Raw genomic sequence first — 15173 nt, forward strand, 5'->3', positions numbered from 1 at the left:
CATTTGGTTTGTTGTTTGGGCGTGCTTCAGTATTAGGCAGCCTTCTGCCCTCCCATGTTCATCTGAAAATATGTGTTCTCCCGGCAGTTGTTGTCCCCAGATGAGAGTTCCCTTGTGCTGCCTCAGTTGAATCTCCTTTACTTGACAGAGATGTGCCTGAGCAGCGGCCCTCCCCAGCCCTATCTCAAATCATACTTATTTTGCATAGGAGATACCATGGTCATAAAGATTGTTCTCCCAGGGCAAGGCTCACCCATTGCACTCTGGGTGTGCTGCTCCTGCGATTTCCCCAAATGTGGGAAACTTGACTGCATAATTTGTGTTTCCCCTGGTCGGCTCTCGTATAATTCAGATCTCTTTGTCTCAGGTCTCTCTCCAGCCTAGTTTGCTGTCTGTTTCCACTTCTGTTTTCTTGAGCCGCTCCCTTCTATGCCCTTGCGCACTATCCTGACTTCTCCCGTCTGCTTACTTTGTGCCTTCCAACGCACAATGCGAACTACAGGTAGTGCTGCAGGGCCCACACTCTTTTACTTGCCGTACAGAGCAGCTCTGGAGCTGTTACAGTGCCCAGCTTCTGCAAGAAATCAGCTTGAATGCTTCAGGGGCTGGGGCATAGCCAACATGAGCCCCACACCGAAGGAGGGTGGAGGTATTTAATGCGAACTAGGGGTCATCCAAGCACCGCAAAAGGCCGCCATGCCCTGCATAACCCTTTTCTCTTTTCATATGCAGATGAGGGTTCCAGCCAACTTTGGCCCACTGCTTGGATGACATCACCGTATGCAAATCCGTCTTCTGCAGACCTTCTCCCAGGAATGCTTTTACTAGTTGTTACATTTGGTTTGTTGTTTGGGGGTGCTTCAGTATTAGGCAGCCTTCTGCCCTCCCATGTTCATCTGAAAATATGTGTTCTCCCTGCAGTTGTTGTCCCCAGATGAGAGTTCCCTTGTGCTGCCTCAGTTGAATCTCCATTACTTGACAGAGATGTGCCTGAGCAGCGGCCCTCTCCAGCCCTATCCCAAATCATACTTATTTTGCATAGGAGTTTCCATGGTCATGAAGATTGTTCTCCCAGGGTGAGGTTCATTCATTGCATTATGGGTATGCTGACCCCTGTGATTTCCCCAAATGTGGGAAACTCGACTGCATTAATTGTGGTAGTGGGGGACTGTGTTTGTGCTTTCCTCTGGTCAGCTCTGGTAAAAGACAGATTTCTTTGTCTCAGATCTTCCTCTAGCCTTGTTCTTTTTTCGAGAGTTTCCTTGTGCTGCCTCAGTTGGATCTCCTTCACTTGACAGGGGGGTGCCCGAGCAGCGACCCTCCCCATCTCTAGCCCAACTCCTACTTACCTGCCAGGTGAGATACTATGATCATGAAGGTGCTTCTCCCAGGGCAAGGCTCACCCATTGCACTCTGGGTGTGCTGCTCCTACGATTTCCCCAAATGTGGGACACTTGACTGCATAATTTGTGTTTCCTCTAGTCGGCTACTCGTATAATTCAGATCTCTTTGTCTCAGGTCTCTCTCCAGCCTAGTTTGCTGTCTGTTTCCACTTCTCTTTTCTTGAGCCGCTGCCTTCTATGCCCTTGTGCACTCTCCTGACTTCTCCTGTCTGCTTACTTTGTGCCTTCCAACGCACAATACAAACTACAGGTAGTGCTGCAGGGCCCACACCCTTTTACTTGCCTTTCAGAGCAGCTCTGGAGCTGTTACAGTGCCCAGCTGCTGCAAGAAATCAGCTTGAATGCTTCAGGGGCTGGGGCATAGCCAACATGAGCCCCACACCGACGGAGGGTGGAGGTGTTTAATGCGAACTAAGGGTCATCCAAGCGCCGCAAAAGGCCGCCATGCCCTGCATACCCCTTTTCTCTTTTCATATGCAGATGAGGGTTCCAGCCAACTTTGGCCCACTGCTTGGATGACATCACCGTATGCAAATCCGTCTTCTGCAGACCTTCCCCCAGGAATGCTTGTACTAGTTGTTGCATTTGGTTTGTTGTTTGGGGTGCTTCAGTATTAGGCAGCCTTCTGCTCTCCCATGTTCATCTGAAAATATGTGTTCTCCCTGCAGTTGTTGTCCCCAGATGAGAGTTCCCTTGTGCTGCCTCAGTTGAATCTCCTTTACTTGACAGAGATGTGCCTGAGCAGCGGCCCTCCCCAGCCCTATCCCAAATCATACTTATTTTGCATAGGAGATACCATGGTCATGAAGATTGTTCTCCCAGGGTGAGGTTCATTCATTGCATTCTGGGTATGCTGACCCCTGTGATTTCCCCAAATGTGGGAAACTCGACTGCATTATTTGTGGTAGTGGGGGACTGTGTTTGTGCTTTCCTCTGGTCAGCTCTGGTAAAAGTCAGATTTCTTTGTCTCAGATCTTCCTCTAGCCTTGTTCTTTTTTCGAGAGTTTCCTTGTGCTGCCTCAGTTGGATCTCCTTCACTTGACAGGGGGGTGCCCGAGCAGCGACCCTCCCCAGCTCAAGCCCAACTCCTACTTACCTGCCAAGTGAGATACTATGATCAGGAAGGTGCTTCTACCAGGGCAAGGCTCACCCATTGCACTCTGGGTGTGCTGCTCCTACGATTTCCCCAAATGTGGGACACTTGACTGCATAATTTGTGTTTCCTCTGGTCGGCTACTTGTATAATTCAGATCTCTTTGTCTCAGGTCTCTCTCCAGCCTAGTTTGCTGTCTGTTTCCACTTCTCTTTTCTTGAGCCCCTGCCTTCTATGCCCTTGTGCACTCTCCTGACTTCTCCTGTCTGCTTACTTTGTGCCTTCCAACGCACAATGCAAACTACAGGTAGTGCTGCAGGGCCAACACCCTTTTACTTGCCTTACAGAGCAGCTCTGGAGCTGTTACAGTGCCCAGCTGCTGCAAGAAATCAGCTTGAATGCTTCAGGGGCTGGGGCATAGCCAACATGAGCAGCAAGATGCAGCACTGGACTATTAGTAATGTACTGTTGTATGCTGAGCACCACAATGCAGCACAAGACAATGAGCAGTGATACTGAGCACTGATGAGGATACTACTGAGAACTGACACTGAGCAGGAGAGACACACTACTAGTATTACTGAGCAGCAATAAGTAACCACTGATACTGGGCACTGATATTGAGATTTCCACTGAGAGAACATAGCCACGTCCTCTCCGCTCTCTCTTCAATGCACGAGTAAAAATGGCGGCAACGCGCAGCTCTTTATATGGAATCCGAATCTCGCGAGAATCCGACAGCGGGATGATGACATTTTCCCTTGTTCAGGTTTTCCGAGTCAGGCGGGAACAACCGAGCCTGCCTCGGACCAGTGTAAACCACGTGGAGTTCGTCGGGAATTCGGTTCTCGGAGAACCGAACCCGCTCCTCTATATATACTATATTACTATGTTACTGTAGTATACAGAACACCACAATGCAATGAGCAGTGATAGTGAGCACTGATGAGGATACTAGAACTGACACTGAGCAGCAAGATGCAGCACTGGACTATTAGTAATGTACTGTAGTATGCTGAGCACCACAATGCAGCACAAGACAATGAGCAGTGATACTGAGCACTGATGAGGATACTACTGAGAACTGACACTGAGCAGGAGAGACACACTACTAGTATTACTGAGCAGCAATAAGTAACCACTGATACTGAGCACTGATATTGAGATTTCCACTGAGAGAACATAGCCACGTCCTCTCCGCTCTCTCTTCAATGCACGAGTAAAAATGGCAGCAAAGCGCAGCTCTTTATATGGAATCCGAATCTCGCAAGAATCCGACAGCGGGATGATGACATTTTCCCTTGTTCAGGTTTTCCGAGTCAGGCGGGAACAACCGAGCCTGCCTCGGACCAGTGTAAACCACGTGGAGTTCGTGGGGAATTCGGTTCTCGGAGAACCGAACCCGCTCCTCTCTACCTTATACCCATCAATTTTTTTATTTTCAATCTAAGCCCCTGCAGTTTTCTGTAAGCATCTGCTTCGCTATGATGATCAACAAGTCACAAGGGCAAACACTCAGGGCTTGAGGCGTAGATCTTAGGACCAGCTGCTACAAGCATGGCAGAGGTGTCACTATCACTGGTGACACCCAGAGAGGTGGCGAGGGAGATTGTAATGCAGTGCGCGCAGATAAACAGCGCAATGGTAAAAAGGAGGCATGGTTTCATAGGTAGGGGCGTGGCCTGGTGGCCTGAATCTACATTTTGTTGCTCCGGGTGTCCCGGGGGTTGGGGGCTGCACCCGGGGACTAGTGTGTGAGCTGTGCTGGCTCCTGCACAGTGACAGGGCATGGCCACCCAGCATGACGCCTCCCTTCTTGACCATGCTGTAATTGCAGTCGCACTGCAGTTCAGCGTGATCATAAAAAATGGTGTAGGCTCCTGCTGGTGCAGGCTGTAGAGAAAAGCTGCTGTGACCACGCCCCCTGTGTCTCCTCCGTTGCAGACCCCATTTTGAAGCCTTGCCCCCGGACTAAGAGAAAAGTATGCCCTTGCGCACTATCCTGACTTCTCCTCCCGTCTGCTTAATTTGTGCCTTCCAACGCACAATGCGAACAACAGGTGGTGCTGCAGGGCCCACACCCTTTTACTTGCCTTACAGAACAGCTCTGGAGCTGTTACAGTGCCCAGCTGCTGCAAGAAATCAGCTTGAGTGCTTCAGGGGATGGGGCATGGCCAACATGAGCCCCACACCAAAGGAGGGTGGGGATGTTTAATGCGAACTAGGGGTCATCCAAGCACTGCAAAAGGCCGCCATGCCCTGCATGCCCCTTTTCTCTTTTCATATGCAGATGAGGGTTCCAGTCAACTTTGGCCCACTGCTTGGATAACATCACCGTATGCAAATCCGTCTGCTGCAGACCTTCCCCCAGGAGTGCTTGTACTAGTTGTTGCATATGGTTTGATATTTGATGGTGCTTCAGTATTAGGCAGCCTTCCGCCCTCCCATGTTCATCTGAAAAGATGTGGTCTCCCTGCAGTTGTTGTCCCCAGATGAGAGTTCCCTTGTGCTGCCTCAGTTGAATCTCCTTTACTTGACAGAGATGTGCCTGAGCAGCGGCCCTCACCAGCCCTATCCCAAATCATACTTATTTTGCATAGGAGATACCATGGTCATGAAGATTGTTCTCCCAGGGTGAGGTTCATTCATTGCATTCTGGGTATGCTGACCCCTGTGATTTTCCCAAATGTGGGAAACTCGACTGCATATTTGTGGTAGTGGGGGACTGTGTTTGTGCTTTCCTCTGGTCAGCTCTGGTAAAAGTCAGATTTCTTTGTCTCAGATCTTCCTCTAGCCTTGTTCTTCTTTCGAGAGTTCTCTGGTGCTGCCTCAGTTGGATCTCCTTCACTTCACAGGGGGGAACCCGAGCAGCGACCCTCCCCAGCTCTAGCCCAACTCCTACTTACCTGCCAGGTGAGATACTATGATCATGAAGGTGCTTCTCCCAGGGCAAGGCTCAACCATTGCACTCTGGGTGTGCTGCTCCTGCGATTTCCCCAAATGTGGGAAACTTGACTGCATAATTTGTGTTTCCCCTCGTCGGCTCTCGTATAATTCAGATCTCTTTGTCTCAGGTCTCTCTCCAGCCTAGTTTGCTGTCTGTTTCCACTTCTCTTTTCTTGAGCCGCTCCCTTCTATTCCCTTGCGCACTATCCTGACTTCTCCCGTCTGCTTACTTCGTGCCTTCCAACGCACAATTCGAACTACAGGTAGTGCTGCAGGGCCCACACCCTTTTACTTGCCGTACAGAGTAGCTCTGGAGCAGTTACAGTGCCCAGCTGCTGCAAGAAATCAGCTTGAATGCTTCAGGGGCTGGGGCATAGCCAACATGAGCCCCACACCGAAGGAGGGTGGAGGTGTGTAATGCGAACTAGGGGTCATCCAAGCGCTGCAAAAGGCCGCCATGCCCTGCACGCCCCTTTTCTCTTTTCATATGCAGACGAGGGTTGAAGCCAACTTTGACCCACTGCTTGGATGACATCACCATATGCAAATCCATCTGCTGCAGGCCTTCCCCCAGGAATGATTGCACAAGTTGTTGCATTTGGTTTGTTGTTTGGGGGTGCTTCAGCATTAGGCAGCCTTCTGCCCTCACATGTTCATCTGAAAATATGTGTTCTCCCTGCAGTTGTTGTCCCCAGATGAGAGTTCCCTTGTGCTGCCTCAGTTGAATCTCCTTTACTTGACAGAGATGTGCCTGAGCAGCGGCCCTCCCCAGCCCTATCCCAAATCATACTTATTTTGCATAGGCGATACCATGGTCATGAAGATTTTTCTCCCAGGGTGAGGTTCATTCATTGCATTCTGGGTATGCTGACCCCTGTGATTTCCCCAAATGTGGGAAACTCGACTGCATTATTTGTGGTAGTGGGGGACTGTGTTTGTGCTTTCCTCTGGTCAGCTCTGGAAAAAGTCAGATTTCTTTGTCTCAGATCTTCCTCTAGCCTTGTTCTTCTTTCGAGAGTTCCCTTGTGCTGCCTCAGTTGGATCTCTTTCACTTGACAGGGGGGTGCCCGAACAGCGACCCTCCCCAGCTCTAGCCCAACTCCTACTTACCTGCCAGGTGAGATACTATGATCATGAAGGTGCTTCTCCCAGGGCAAGGCTCACCCATTGCACTCTGGGTGTGCTGCCCCTGCGATTTCCCCAAATGTGGGAAACTTGACTGCATAATTTGTGTTTCCCCTGGTCGGCTCTCGTATAATTCAGATCTCTTTGTCTCAGGTCTCTCTCCAGCCTAGTTTGCTGTCTGTTTCCACTTCTCTTTTCTTCAGCCGCTCCCTTCTATACCCTTGTGCACTATCCTGACTTCTCCTCCCGTCTGCTTACTTTGTGCCTTCCAATGCACAATGCAAACTACAGGTAGTGCTGCAGGGCCCACACCCTTTTACTTGCCTTACAGAGCAGCTCTGGAGCTGTTACAGTGCCCAGCTGCTGCAAGAAATCAGCTTGAATGCTTCAGGGGATGGGGCATGGCCAACATGAGCCCCACACCAAAGGAGGGTGGAGGTGTTTAATGCGAACTAGGGGTCATCCAAGCACCGCAAAAGGCCGCCATGCCCTGCACGCCCCTTTTCTCTTTTCATATGCAGATGAGGGTTGAAGCCAACTTTGACCCACTGCTTGGATGACATCACCGTATGCAAATCCGTCTTCTGCAGAACTTCCCCCAGGAATGCTTGCACTAGTTGTTGCATTTGGTTTGTTGTTTGGGGGTGCTTCAGTATTAGGCAGCCTTCTGCCCTCCCATGTTCATCTGAAAATATGTGTTCTCCCTGCAGTTGTTGTCCCCAGATGAGAGTTCCCTTGTGCTGCCTCAGTTGAATCTCCTTTACTTGACAGAGATGTGCATGAGCAGCGGCCCTCCCCAGCCCTATTCCAAATCATACTTATTTTGCATAGGAGATACCATGGTCATGAAGATTGTTCTCCCAGGGTGAGGTTCATTCATTGCATTTTGGGTATGCTGACCCCTGTGATTTCCCCAAATGTGGGAAACTTGACTGCATTATTTGTGGTAGTGGGGGACTGTGTTTGTGCTTTCCTCTGGTCAGCTCTGGTAAAAGTCAGATTTCTTTGTCTCAGATTTTCCTCTAGCCTTGTTCTTCTTTCGAGAGTTCCATTGTGCTGCCTCAGTTGGATCTCCTTCACTTTACAGGGGGGTACCCGAGCAGCGACCCTCCCCAGCTCTAGCCCAACTCCTACTTACCTGCCAGGTGAGATACTATGATCATGAAGGTGCTTCTCCCAGGGCAAGGCTCACCCATTGCACTCTGGAAGTGCTGCCCCTGCGATTTCCCCAAATGTGGGAAACTTGACTGCATAATTTGTGTTTCCCCTGGTCGGCTCTCGTATAATTCAGATCTATTTGTCTCAGGTCTCTCTCCAGCCTAGTTTGCTGTCTGTTTCCACTTCTCTTTTCTTCAGCCGCTCCCTTCTATACCCTTGTGCACTATCCTGACTTCTCCTCCCGTCTGCTTACTTTGTGCCTTCCAATGCACAATGCAAACTACAGGTAGTGCTGTAGGGCCCACACCCTTTTACTTGCCTTACATAGCAGCTCTGGAGCTGTTACAGTGCCCAGCTGCTGCAAGAAATCAGCTTTAATGCTTCAGGGGATGGGGCATGGCCAACATGAGCCCCACACCAAAGGAGGGGGGAGGTGTTTAATTCGAACTAGGGGTCATCCAAGCACTGCAAAAGGCCGCCATGCCCTGCATGCCCCTTTTCTCTTTTCATATGCAGATGAGGGTTCCAGTCAACTTGGCCCACTGCTTGGATAACATCACCGTATGCAAATCCGTCTGCTGCAGACCTTCCCCCAGGAGTGCTTGTACTAGTTGTTGCATATGGTTTGATATTTGATGGTGCTTCAGTATTAGGCAGCCTTCCGCCCTCCCATGTTCATCTGAAAAGATGTGGTCTCCCTGCAGTTGTTGTCCCCAGATGAGAGTTCACTTGTGCTGCCTCAATTGAATCTCCTTTACTTGACAGAGATGTGCCTGAGCAGCGGCCCTCACCAGCCCTATCCCAAATCATACTTATTTTGCATAGGAGATACCATGGTCATGAAGATTGTTCTCCCAGGGTGAGGTTCATTCATTGCATTCTGGGTATGCTGACCCCTGTGATTTTCCCAAATGTGGGAAACTCGACTGCATTATTTGTGGTAGTGGGGGACTGTGTTTGTGCTTTCCTCTGGTCAGCTCTGGTTAAAGTCAGATTTCTTTGTCTCAGATCTTCCTCTAGCCTTGTTCTTCTTTCGAGAGTTCCCTGGTGCTGCCTCAGTTGGATCTCCTTCACTTCACAGGGGGGAACCCGAGCAGCGACCCTCCCCAGCTCTAGCCCAACTCCTACTTACCTGCCAGGTGAGATACTATGATCATGAAGGTGCTTCTCCCAGGGCAAGGCTCAACCATTGCACTCTGGGTGTGCTGCTCCTGCGATTTCCCCAAATGTGGGAAACTTGACTGCATAATTTGTGTTTCCCCTCGTCGGCTCTCGTATAATTCAGATCTCTTTGTCTCAGGTCTCTCTCCAGCCTAGTTAGCTGTCTGTTTCCACTTCTCTTTTCTTCAGCCGCTCCCTTCTATACCCTTGTGCACTATCCTGACTTCTCCTCCCGTCTGCTTACTTTGTGCCTTCCAATGCACAATGCAAACTACAGGTAGTGCTGCAGGGCCCACACCCTTTTACTTGCCTTACAGAGCAGCTCTGGAGCTGTTACAGTGCCCAGCTGCTGCAAGAAATCAGCTTGAATGCTTCAGGGGCTGGGGCATAGCCAACATGAGCCCCACACCAAAGGAGGGTGGAGGTGTTTAATGCAAACTAGGGGTCAGCCAAGCGCCGCAAAAGGCCACCATGCCCTGCATGCCCCTTTTCTCTTTTCATATGCAGACGAGGGTTGAAGCCAACTTTGACCCACTGCTTGGATGACATCACCATATGCAAATCCATCTGCGGCAGGCCATCCCCCAGGAATGCTTGCACTAGTTGTTGCATTTGGTTTGTTGTTTGGGGGTGCTTCAGTATTAGGCAGCCTTCTGCCCTCCCATGTTCATCTGAAAATATATGTTCTCCCTGCAGTTGTTGTCCCAAGATGAGAGTTCCCTTGTGCTGCCTCAGTTGAATCTCCTTTACTTGACAGAGATGTGCATGAGCAGCGGCCCTCCCCAGCCCTATTCCAAATCATACTTATTTTGCATAGGAGATACCATGGTCATGAAGATTTTTCTCCCAGGGTGAGGTTCATTCATTGCATTTTGGGTATGCTGACCCCTGTGATTTCCCCAAATGTGGGAAACTCGACTGCATTATTTGTGGTAGTGGGAGACTGTGTTTGTGCATTCCTCTGGTCAGCTCTGGTAAAAGTCAGATTTCTTTGTCTCAGATTTTCCTTTAGCCTTGTTCTTCTTTCGAGAGTTCCCTTGTGCTGCCTCAGTTGGATCTCCTTCACTTTACAGGGGGGTACCCGAGCAGCGACCCTCCCCAGCTCTAGCCCAACTCCTACTTACCTGCCAGGTGAGATACTATGATCATGAAGGTGCTTCTCCCAGGGCAAGGCTCACCCATTGTACTCTGGGTGTGCTGCTCCTGCGATTTCCCCAAATGTGGGAAACTTGACTGCATAATTTGTGTTTCCCCTGGTCGGCTCTCGTATAATTCAGATCTCTTTGTCTCAGGTCTCTCTCCAGCCTAGTTTGCTGTCTGTTTCCACTTCTCTTTTCTTCAGCCGCTCCCTTCTATACCCTTGTGCACTATCCTGACTTCTCCTCCCGTCTGCTTACTTTGTGCCTTCCAATGCACAATGCAAACTACAGGTAGTGCTGCAGGGCCCACACCCTTTTACTTGCCTTACAGAGCAGCTCTGGAGCTGTTACAGTGCCCAGCTGCTGCAAGAAATCAGCTTGAATGCTTCAGGGGCTGGGGCATAGCCAACATGAGCCCCACACCGAAGGAGGGTGGAGGTGTTTAATGCAAACTAGGGGTCAGACAAGCGCCGCAAAAGGCCACCATGCCCTGCACGCCCCTTTTCTGTTTTCATATGCAGACGAGGGATGAAGCCAACTTTGACCCACTGCTTGGATGACATTACCATATGCAAATCCGTCTTCTGCAGAACTTCCCCCAGGAATGCTTGCACTAGTTGTTGCATTTGGTTTGTTGTTTGGGGGTGCTTCAGTATTAGGCAGCCTTCTGCCCTCCCATGTTCATCTGAAAATATGTGTTCTCCCTGCAGTTGTTGTCCCCAGATGAGAGTTACCTTGTGCTGCCTCAGTTGAATCTCCTTAACTTGACAGAGATGTGCCTGAGCAGCGGCCCTCCCCAGCTCTATCCCAAATCATACTTATTTTGCATAGGAGATACCATGGTCATGAAGATTATTCTCCCAGGGTGAGGTTCATTCATTGCATTCTGGGTATGCTGACCCCTGTGATTTCCCCAAATGTGGGAAACTTGACTGCTTTATTTGTGGTAGTGGGGGACTGTGTTTGTGTTTTCCTCTGGTCAGCTCTGGTAAAAGTCAGATTTCTTTGTTTCAGATCTTCCTCTAGCCTTGTTCTTCTTTCGAGAGTTCCCTTGTGCTGCCTCAGTTGGATCTCCTTCACTTGACAGGGGGGTGCCCAAGCAGAGACCCTCCCCAGCTCTAGCCCAACTCCTACTTACCTGCCAGGTGAGATACTATGATCATGAAGGTGCTTCTCCCAGGGCAAAGCTCACCCATTGCACTCTGGGTGTGCTGCCCCTGCGATTTCCCCAAATGTGGGAAACTTAACTGCATAATTTGTGTTTCCCCTGGTCGGCTCTCGTATAATTCAGATCTCTTTGTCTCAGGTCTCTCTCCAACCTAGTTTGCTGTCTGTTTCCACTTCTCTTTTCTTCAGCCGCTCCCTTCTATACCCTTGTGCACTATCCTGACTTCTCCTCCCGTCTGCTTACTTTGTGCCTTCCAATGCACAATGCAAACTACAGGTAGTGCTGCAGGGCCCACACCCTTTTACTTGCCTTACAGAGCAGCTCTGGAGATGTTACAGTGCCCAGCTGCTGCAAGAAATCTGCTTGAATGCTTCAGGGGATGGGGCATGGCCAACATGAGCCCCACACCAAAGGAGGGTGGAGGTGTTTAATGCGAACTAGGGGTCATCCAAGCACCGCAAAAGGCCGCCATGCCCTGCACGCTCCTTTTCTCTTTTCATATGCAGATGAGGGTTGAAGCCAACTTTGACCCACTGCTTGGATGACATCACTGTATGCAAATCCGTCTTCTGCAGAACTTCCCCCAGGAATGCTTGCACTAGTTGTTGCATTTGGTTTGTTGTTTGGGGGTGCTTCAGTATTAGGCAGCCTTCTGCCCTCCCATGTTCATCTGAAAATATGTGTTCTCCCTGCAGTTGTTGTCCCCAGATGAGAGTTCCCTTGTGCTGCCTCAGTTGAATCTCCTTTACTTGACAGAGATGTGCATGAGCAGCGGCCCTCCCCAGCCCTATTCCAAATCATACTTATTTTGCATAGGAGATACCATGGTCATGAAGATTGTTCTCCCAGGGTGAGGTTCATTCATTGCATTTTGGGTATGCTGACCCCTGTGATTTCCCCAAATGTGGGAAACTTGACTGCATTATTTGTGGTAGTGGGGGACTGTGTTTGTGCTTTCCTCTGGTCAGCTCTGGTAAAAGTCAGATTTCTTTGTCTCAGATTTTCCTCTAGCCTTGTTCTTCTTTCGAGAGTTCCCTTGTGCTGCCTCAGTTGGATCTCCTTCAGTTTACAGGGGGGTACCCGAGCAGCGATCCTCCCCAGCTCTAGCCCAACTCCTACTTACCTGCCAGGTGAGATACTATGATCATGAAGGTGCTTCTCCCAGGGCAAGGCTCACCCATTGCACTCTGGGTGTGCTGCTCCTGCGATTTCCCCAAATGTGGGAAACTTGACTGCATAATTTGTGTTTCCCCTGGTCGGCTCTCGTATAATTCAGATCTCTTTGTCTCAGGTCTCTCTCCAGCCTAGTTTGCTGTCTGTTTCCACTTCTCTTTTCTTGAGCCGCTCCCTTCTATGCCCTTGCGCACTATCCTGACTTCTCCTCCTGTCCGCTTACTTTGTGCCTTCCAACGCACAATGCGAACTACAGGTAGTGCTGCAGGGCCCACACCCTTTTACTTGCCTTACAGAGCAGCTCTGGAGCTGTTACAGTGCCCAGCTGCTGCAAGAAATCAGCTTGAATGCTTCAGGGGCTGGGGCATGGCCAACATGAGCCCCACACCAAAGGAGGGTGGAGGTGTTTAATGCAAACTAGGGGTCAGCCAAGCGCCGCAAAAGGCCACCATGCCCTGCACGCCCCTTTTCTCTTTTCATATGCAGACGAGGGTTGAAGCCAACTTTGACCCACTGCTTGGATGACATCACCATATGCAAATCCATCTGCGGCAGGCCTTCCCCCAGGAATGCTTGCACTAGTTGTTGCATTTGGTTTGTTGTTTGGGGGTGCTTCAGTATTAGGCAGCCTTCTGCCCTCCCATGTTCATCTGAAAATATATGTTCTCCCTGCAGTTGTTGTCCCCAGATGAGAGTTCCCTTGTGCTGCCTCAGTTGAATCTCCTTTACTTGACAGAGATGTGCATGAGCAGCGGCCCTCCCCAGCCCTATTCCAAATCATACTTATTTTGCATAGGAGATACCATGGTCATGAAGATTTTTCTCCCAGGGTGAGGTTCATTCATTGCATTTTGGGTATGCTGACCCCTGTGATTTCCCCAAATGTGGGAAACTCAACTGCATTATTTGTGGTAGTGGGGGACTGTGTTTGTGCTTTCCTCTGGTCAGCTCTAGTAAAAGTCAGATTTCTTTGTCTCAGATTTTCCTCTAGCCTTGTTCTTCTTTCGAGAGTTCCCTTGTGCTGCCTTAGTTGGATCTCCTTCACTTTACAGGGGGGTACCCGAGCAGCGACCCTCCCCAGCTCTAGCCCAACTCCTACTTACCTGCCAGGTGAGATACTATGATCATGAAGGTGCTTCTCCCAGGGCAAGGCTCACCCATTGTACTCTGGGTGTGCTGCTCCTGCGATTTCCCCAAATGTGGGAAACTTGACTGCATAATTTGTGTTTCCCCTGGTCGGCTCTCGTATAATTGAGATCTCTTTGTCTCAGGTCTCTCTCCAGCCTAGTTTGCTGTCTGTTTCCACTTCTCTTTTCTTCAGCCGCTCCCTTCTATACCCTTGTGCACTATCCTGACTTCTCCTCCCGTCTGCTTACTTTGTGCCTTCCAATGCACAATGCAAACTACAGGTAGTGCTTCAGGGCCCACACCCTTTTACTTGCCTTACAGAGCAGCTCTGGAGCTGTTACAGTGCCCAGCTGCTGCAAGAAATCAGCTTGAATGCTTCAGGGGCTGGGGCATAGCCAACATCAGCCCCACACCGAAGGAGGGTGGAGGTGTTTAATGCAAACTAGGGGTCAGTCAAGCGCCGCAAAAGGCCACCATGCCCTGCACGCCCCTTTTCTGTTTTCATATGCAGACGAGGGTTGAAGCCAACTTTGACCCACTGCTTGGATGACATCACCATATGCAAATCCATCTGCGGCAGGCCTTCCCCCAGGAATGCTTGCACTAGTTGTTGCATTTGGTTTGTTGTTTGGGGGTGCTTCAGTATTAAGCAGCCTTCTGCTGCACCCTGCTTTGGTGTGGGGCTCATGTTGGCCATGCCCCATCCCCTGAAGCATTCAAGCAGATTTCTTGCAGCAGCTGGGCACTGTAACAGCTCCAGAGCTGCTCTGTAAGGCAAGTAAAAGGGTGTGGGCCCTGCAGCACTACCTGTAGTTTGCATTGTGCATTGGAAGGCACAAAGTAAGCAGACGGGAGGAGAAGTCAGGATAGTGCACAAGGGTATAGAAGGGAGCGGCTGAAGAAAAGAGAAGTGGAAACAGACAGCAAACTAGGCTGGAGAGAGACCTGAGACAAAGAGATCTGAATTATACGAGAGCCGACCAGGGGAAACACAAATTATGCAGTCAAGTTTCCCACATTTGGGGAAATCGCAGGGGCAGCACACCCAGAGTGCAATGGGTGAGCCTTGCCCTGGGAGAAGCACCTTCATGATCATAGTATCTCACCTGGCAGGTAAGTAGGAGTTGGGCTAGAGCTGGGGAGGGTCGCTGCTCGGGTTCCCCCCTGTGAAGTGAAGGAGATCCAACTGAGGCAGCACCAGGGAACTCTCGAAAGAAGAACAAGGCTAGAGGAAGATCTGAGACAAAGAAATCTGACTTTTACCAGAGCTGACCAGAGGAAAGCACAAACACAGTCTCCCGCTACCACAAATAATGCAGTCAAGTTTCCCACATTTGGGGAAATCACAGGGGTCAGCATACCCAAAATGCAATGAATGAACCTCACCCTGGGAGAAAAATCTTCATGACCATGGTATCTCCTATGCAAAATAAGTATGATTTGGAATAGGGCTGGGGAGGGCCGCTGCTCAGGCACATCTCTGTCAAGTAAAGGAGATTCAACTGAGGCAGCACAAGGGAACTCTCATCTTGGGACAACAACTGCAGGGAGAACATATATTTTCAGATGAACATGTGAGGGCAGAAGGCTGCCTAATACTGAAGCACCCCCAAACAACAAACCAAATGCAACAACTAGTGCAAGCATTCCTGGGGGAAGGCCTGCAGCAGATGGATTTG

At 50.0% G+C, this 15173-nt stretch overlaps 20 non-coding genes and 3 pseudogenes across 20 annotated transcripts; 21 read left to right on the forward strand and 2 right to left on the reverse strand.

The window, feature by feature from the left end:
- The first annotated feature begins 191 nt into the window (after positions 1 to 191).
- Positions 192 to 354, forward strand: LOC134999222 (U1 spliceosomal RNA). The gene has a single exon (XR_010201381.1). It is a non-coding gene; the product is annotated as a U1 spliceosomal RNA (small nuclear RNA).
- A 671-nt stretch (positions 355 to 1025) lies between these two features.
- On the forward strand, positions 1026 to 1189 carry LOC134998968 (U1 spliceosomal RNA). The gene has a single exon (XR_010201129.1). It is a non-coding gene; the product is annotated as a U1 spliceosomal RNA (small nuclear RNA).
- A 152-nt stretch (positions 1190 to 1341) lies between these two features.
- LOC134998405 (U1 spliceosomal RNA) lies at positions 1342 to 1505 on the forward strand. Its single transcript, XR_010200669.1, has one exon. It is a non-coding gene; the product is annotated as a U1 spliceosomal RNA (small nuclear RNA).
- Positions 1506 to 2175: 670 nt separating this feature from the next.
- LOC134999156 (U1 spliceosomal RNA) lies at positions 2176 to 2339 on the forward strand. The gene has a single exon (XR_010201317.1). It is a non-coding gene; the product is annotated as a U1 spliceosomal RNA (small nuclear RNA).
- Positions 2340 to 2491: 152 nt separating this feature from the next.
- On the forward strand, positions 2492 to 2655 carry LOC134998568 (U1 spliceosomal RNA). The gene has a single exon (XR_010200771.1). It is a non-coding gene; the product is annotated as a U1 spliceosomal RNA (small nuclear RNA).
- Positions 2656 to 5079: 2424 nt separating this feature from the next.
- Positions 5080 to 5242, forward strand: LOC134998918 (U1 spliceosomal RNA). The gene has a single exon (XR_010201081.1). It is a non-coding gene; the product is annotated as a U1 spliceosomal RNA (small nuclear RNA).
- Positions 5243 to 5394: 152 nt separating this feature from the next.
- On the forward strand, positions 5395 to 5530 carry LOC134998456 (U1 spliceosomal RNA; annotated as a pseudogene).
- A 698-nt stretch (positions 5531 to 6228) lies between these two features.
- Positions 6229 to 6392, forward strand: LOC134998948 (U1 spliceosomal RNA). The gene has a single exon (XR_010201109.1). It is a non-coding gene; the product is annotated as a U1 spliceosomal RNA (small nuclear RNA).
- A 152-nt stretch (positions 6393 to 6544) lies between these two features.
- Positions 6545 to 6707, forward strand: LOC134999152 (U1 spliceosomal RNA). The gene has a single exon (XR_010201313.1). It is a non-coding gene; the product is annotated as a U1 spliceosomal RNA (small nuclear RNA).
- A 674-nt stretch (positions 6708 to 7381) lies between these two features.
- On the forward strand, positions 7382 to 7545 carry LOC134998852 (U1 spliceosomal RNA). The gene has a single exon (XR_010201018.1). It is a non-coding gene; the product is annotated as a U1 spliceosomal RNA (small nuclear RNA).
- Positions 7546 to 7697: 152 nt separating this feature from the next.
- LOC134998492 (U1 spliceosomal RNA) lies at positions 7698 to 7860 on the forward strand. Its single transcript, XR_010200725.1, has one exon. It is a non-coding gene; the product is annotated as a U1 spliceosomal RNA (small nuclear RNA).
- Positions 7861 to 8533: 673 nt separating this feature from the next.
- Positions 8534 to 8697, forward strand: LOC134998578 (U1 spliceosomal RNA). Its single transcript, XR_010200780.1, has one exon. It is a non-coding gene; the product is annotated as a U1 spliceosomal RNA (small nuclear RNA).
- A 152-nt stretch (positions 8698 to 8849) lies between these two features.
- LOC134998457 (U1 spliceosomal RNA) lies at positions 8850 to 8985 on the forward strand (annotated as a pseudogene).
- A 701-nt stretch (positions 8986 to 9686) lies between these two features.
- Positions 9687 to 9850, forward strand: LOC134998939 (U1 spliceosomal RNA). Its single transcript, XR_010201101.1, has one exon. It is a non-coding gene; the product is annotated as a U1 spliceosomal RNA (small nuclear RNA).
- A 152-nt stretch (positions 9851 to 10002) lies between these two features.
- LOC134998326 (U1 spliceosomal RNA) lies at positions 10003 to 10165 on the forward strand. The gene has a single exon (XR_010200611.1). It is a non-coding gene; the product is annotated as a U1 spliceosomal RNA (small nuclear RNA).
- Positions 10166 to 10839: 674 nt separating this feature from the next.
- On the forward strand, positions 10840 to 11003 carry LOC134999049 (U1 spliceosomal RNA). The gene has a single exon (XR_010201208.1). It is a non-coding gene; the product is annotated as a U1 spliceosomal RNA (small nuclear RNA).
- Positions 11004 to 11155: 152 nt separating this feature from the next.
- On the forward strand, positions 11156 to 11318 carry LOC134998469 (U1 spliceosomal RNA). The gene has a single exon (XR_010200708.1). It is a non-coding gene; the product is annotated as a U1 spliceosomal RNA (small nuclear RNA).
- A 674-nt stretch (positions 11319 to 11992) lies between these two features.
- On the forward strand, positions 11993 to 12156 carry LOC134998853 (U1 spliceosomal RNA). Its single transcript, XR_010201019.1, has one exon. It is a non-coding gene; the product is annotated as a U1 spliceosomal RNA (small nuclear RNA).
- Positions 12157 to 12308: 152 nt separating this feature from the next.
- Positions 12309 to 12471, forward strand: LOC134999199 (U1 spliceosomal RNA). Its single transcript, XR_010201359.1, has one exon. It is a non-coding gene; the product is annotated as a U1 spliceosomal RNA (small nuclear RNA).
- A 674-nt stretch (positions 12472 to 13145) lies between these two features.
- On the forward strand, positions 13146 to 13309 carry LOC134998759 (U1 spliceosomal RNA). Its single transcript, XR_010200928.1, has one exon. It is a non-coding gene; the product is annotated as a U1 spliceosomal RNA (small nuclear RNA).
- A 152-nt stretch (positions 13310 to 13461) lies between these two features.
- On the forward strand, positions 13462 to 13603 carry LOC134998386 (U1 spliceosomal RNA; annotated as a pseudogene).
- Positions 13604 to 14452: 849 nt separating this feature from the next.
- LOC134999153 (U1 spliceosomal RNA) lies at positions 14453 to 14615 on the reverse strand. The gene has a single exon (XR_010201314.1). It is a non-coding gene; the product is annotated as a U1 spliceosomal RNA (small nuclear RNA).
- A 152-nt stretch (positions 14616 to 14767) lies between these two features.
- Positions 14768 to 14931, reverse strand: LOC134999057 (U1 spliceosomal RNA). The gene has a single exon (XR_010201216.1). It is a non-coding gene; the product is annotated as a U1 spliceosomal RNA (small nuclear RNA).
- Between the last annotated feature and the right edge of the window lie 242 nt (positions 14932 to 15173).

Source organism: Pseudophryne corroboree, unplaced genomic scaffold (genome assembly GCF_028390025.1).
Source record: "Pseudophryne corroboree isolate aPseCor3 unplaced genomic scaffold, aPseCor3.hap2 scaffold_149, whole genome shotgun sequence".
Taxonomy (NCBI): domain Eukaryota; kingdom Metazoa; phylum Chordata; class Amphibia; order Anura; family Myobatrachidae; genus Pseudophryne; species Pseudophryne corroboree.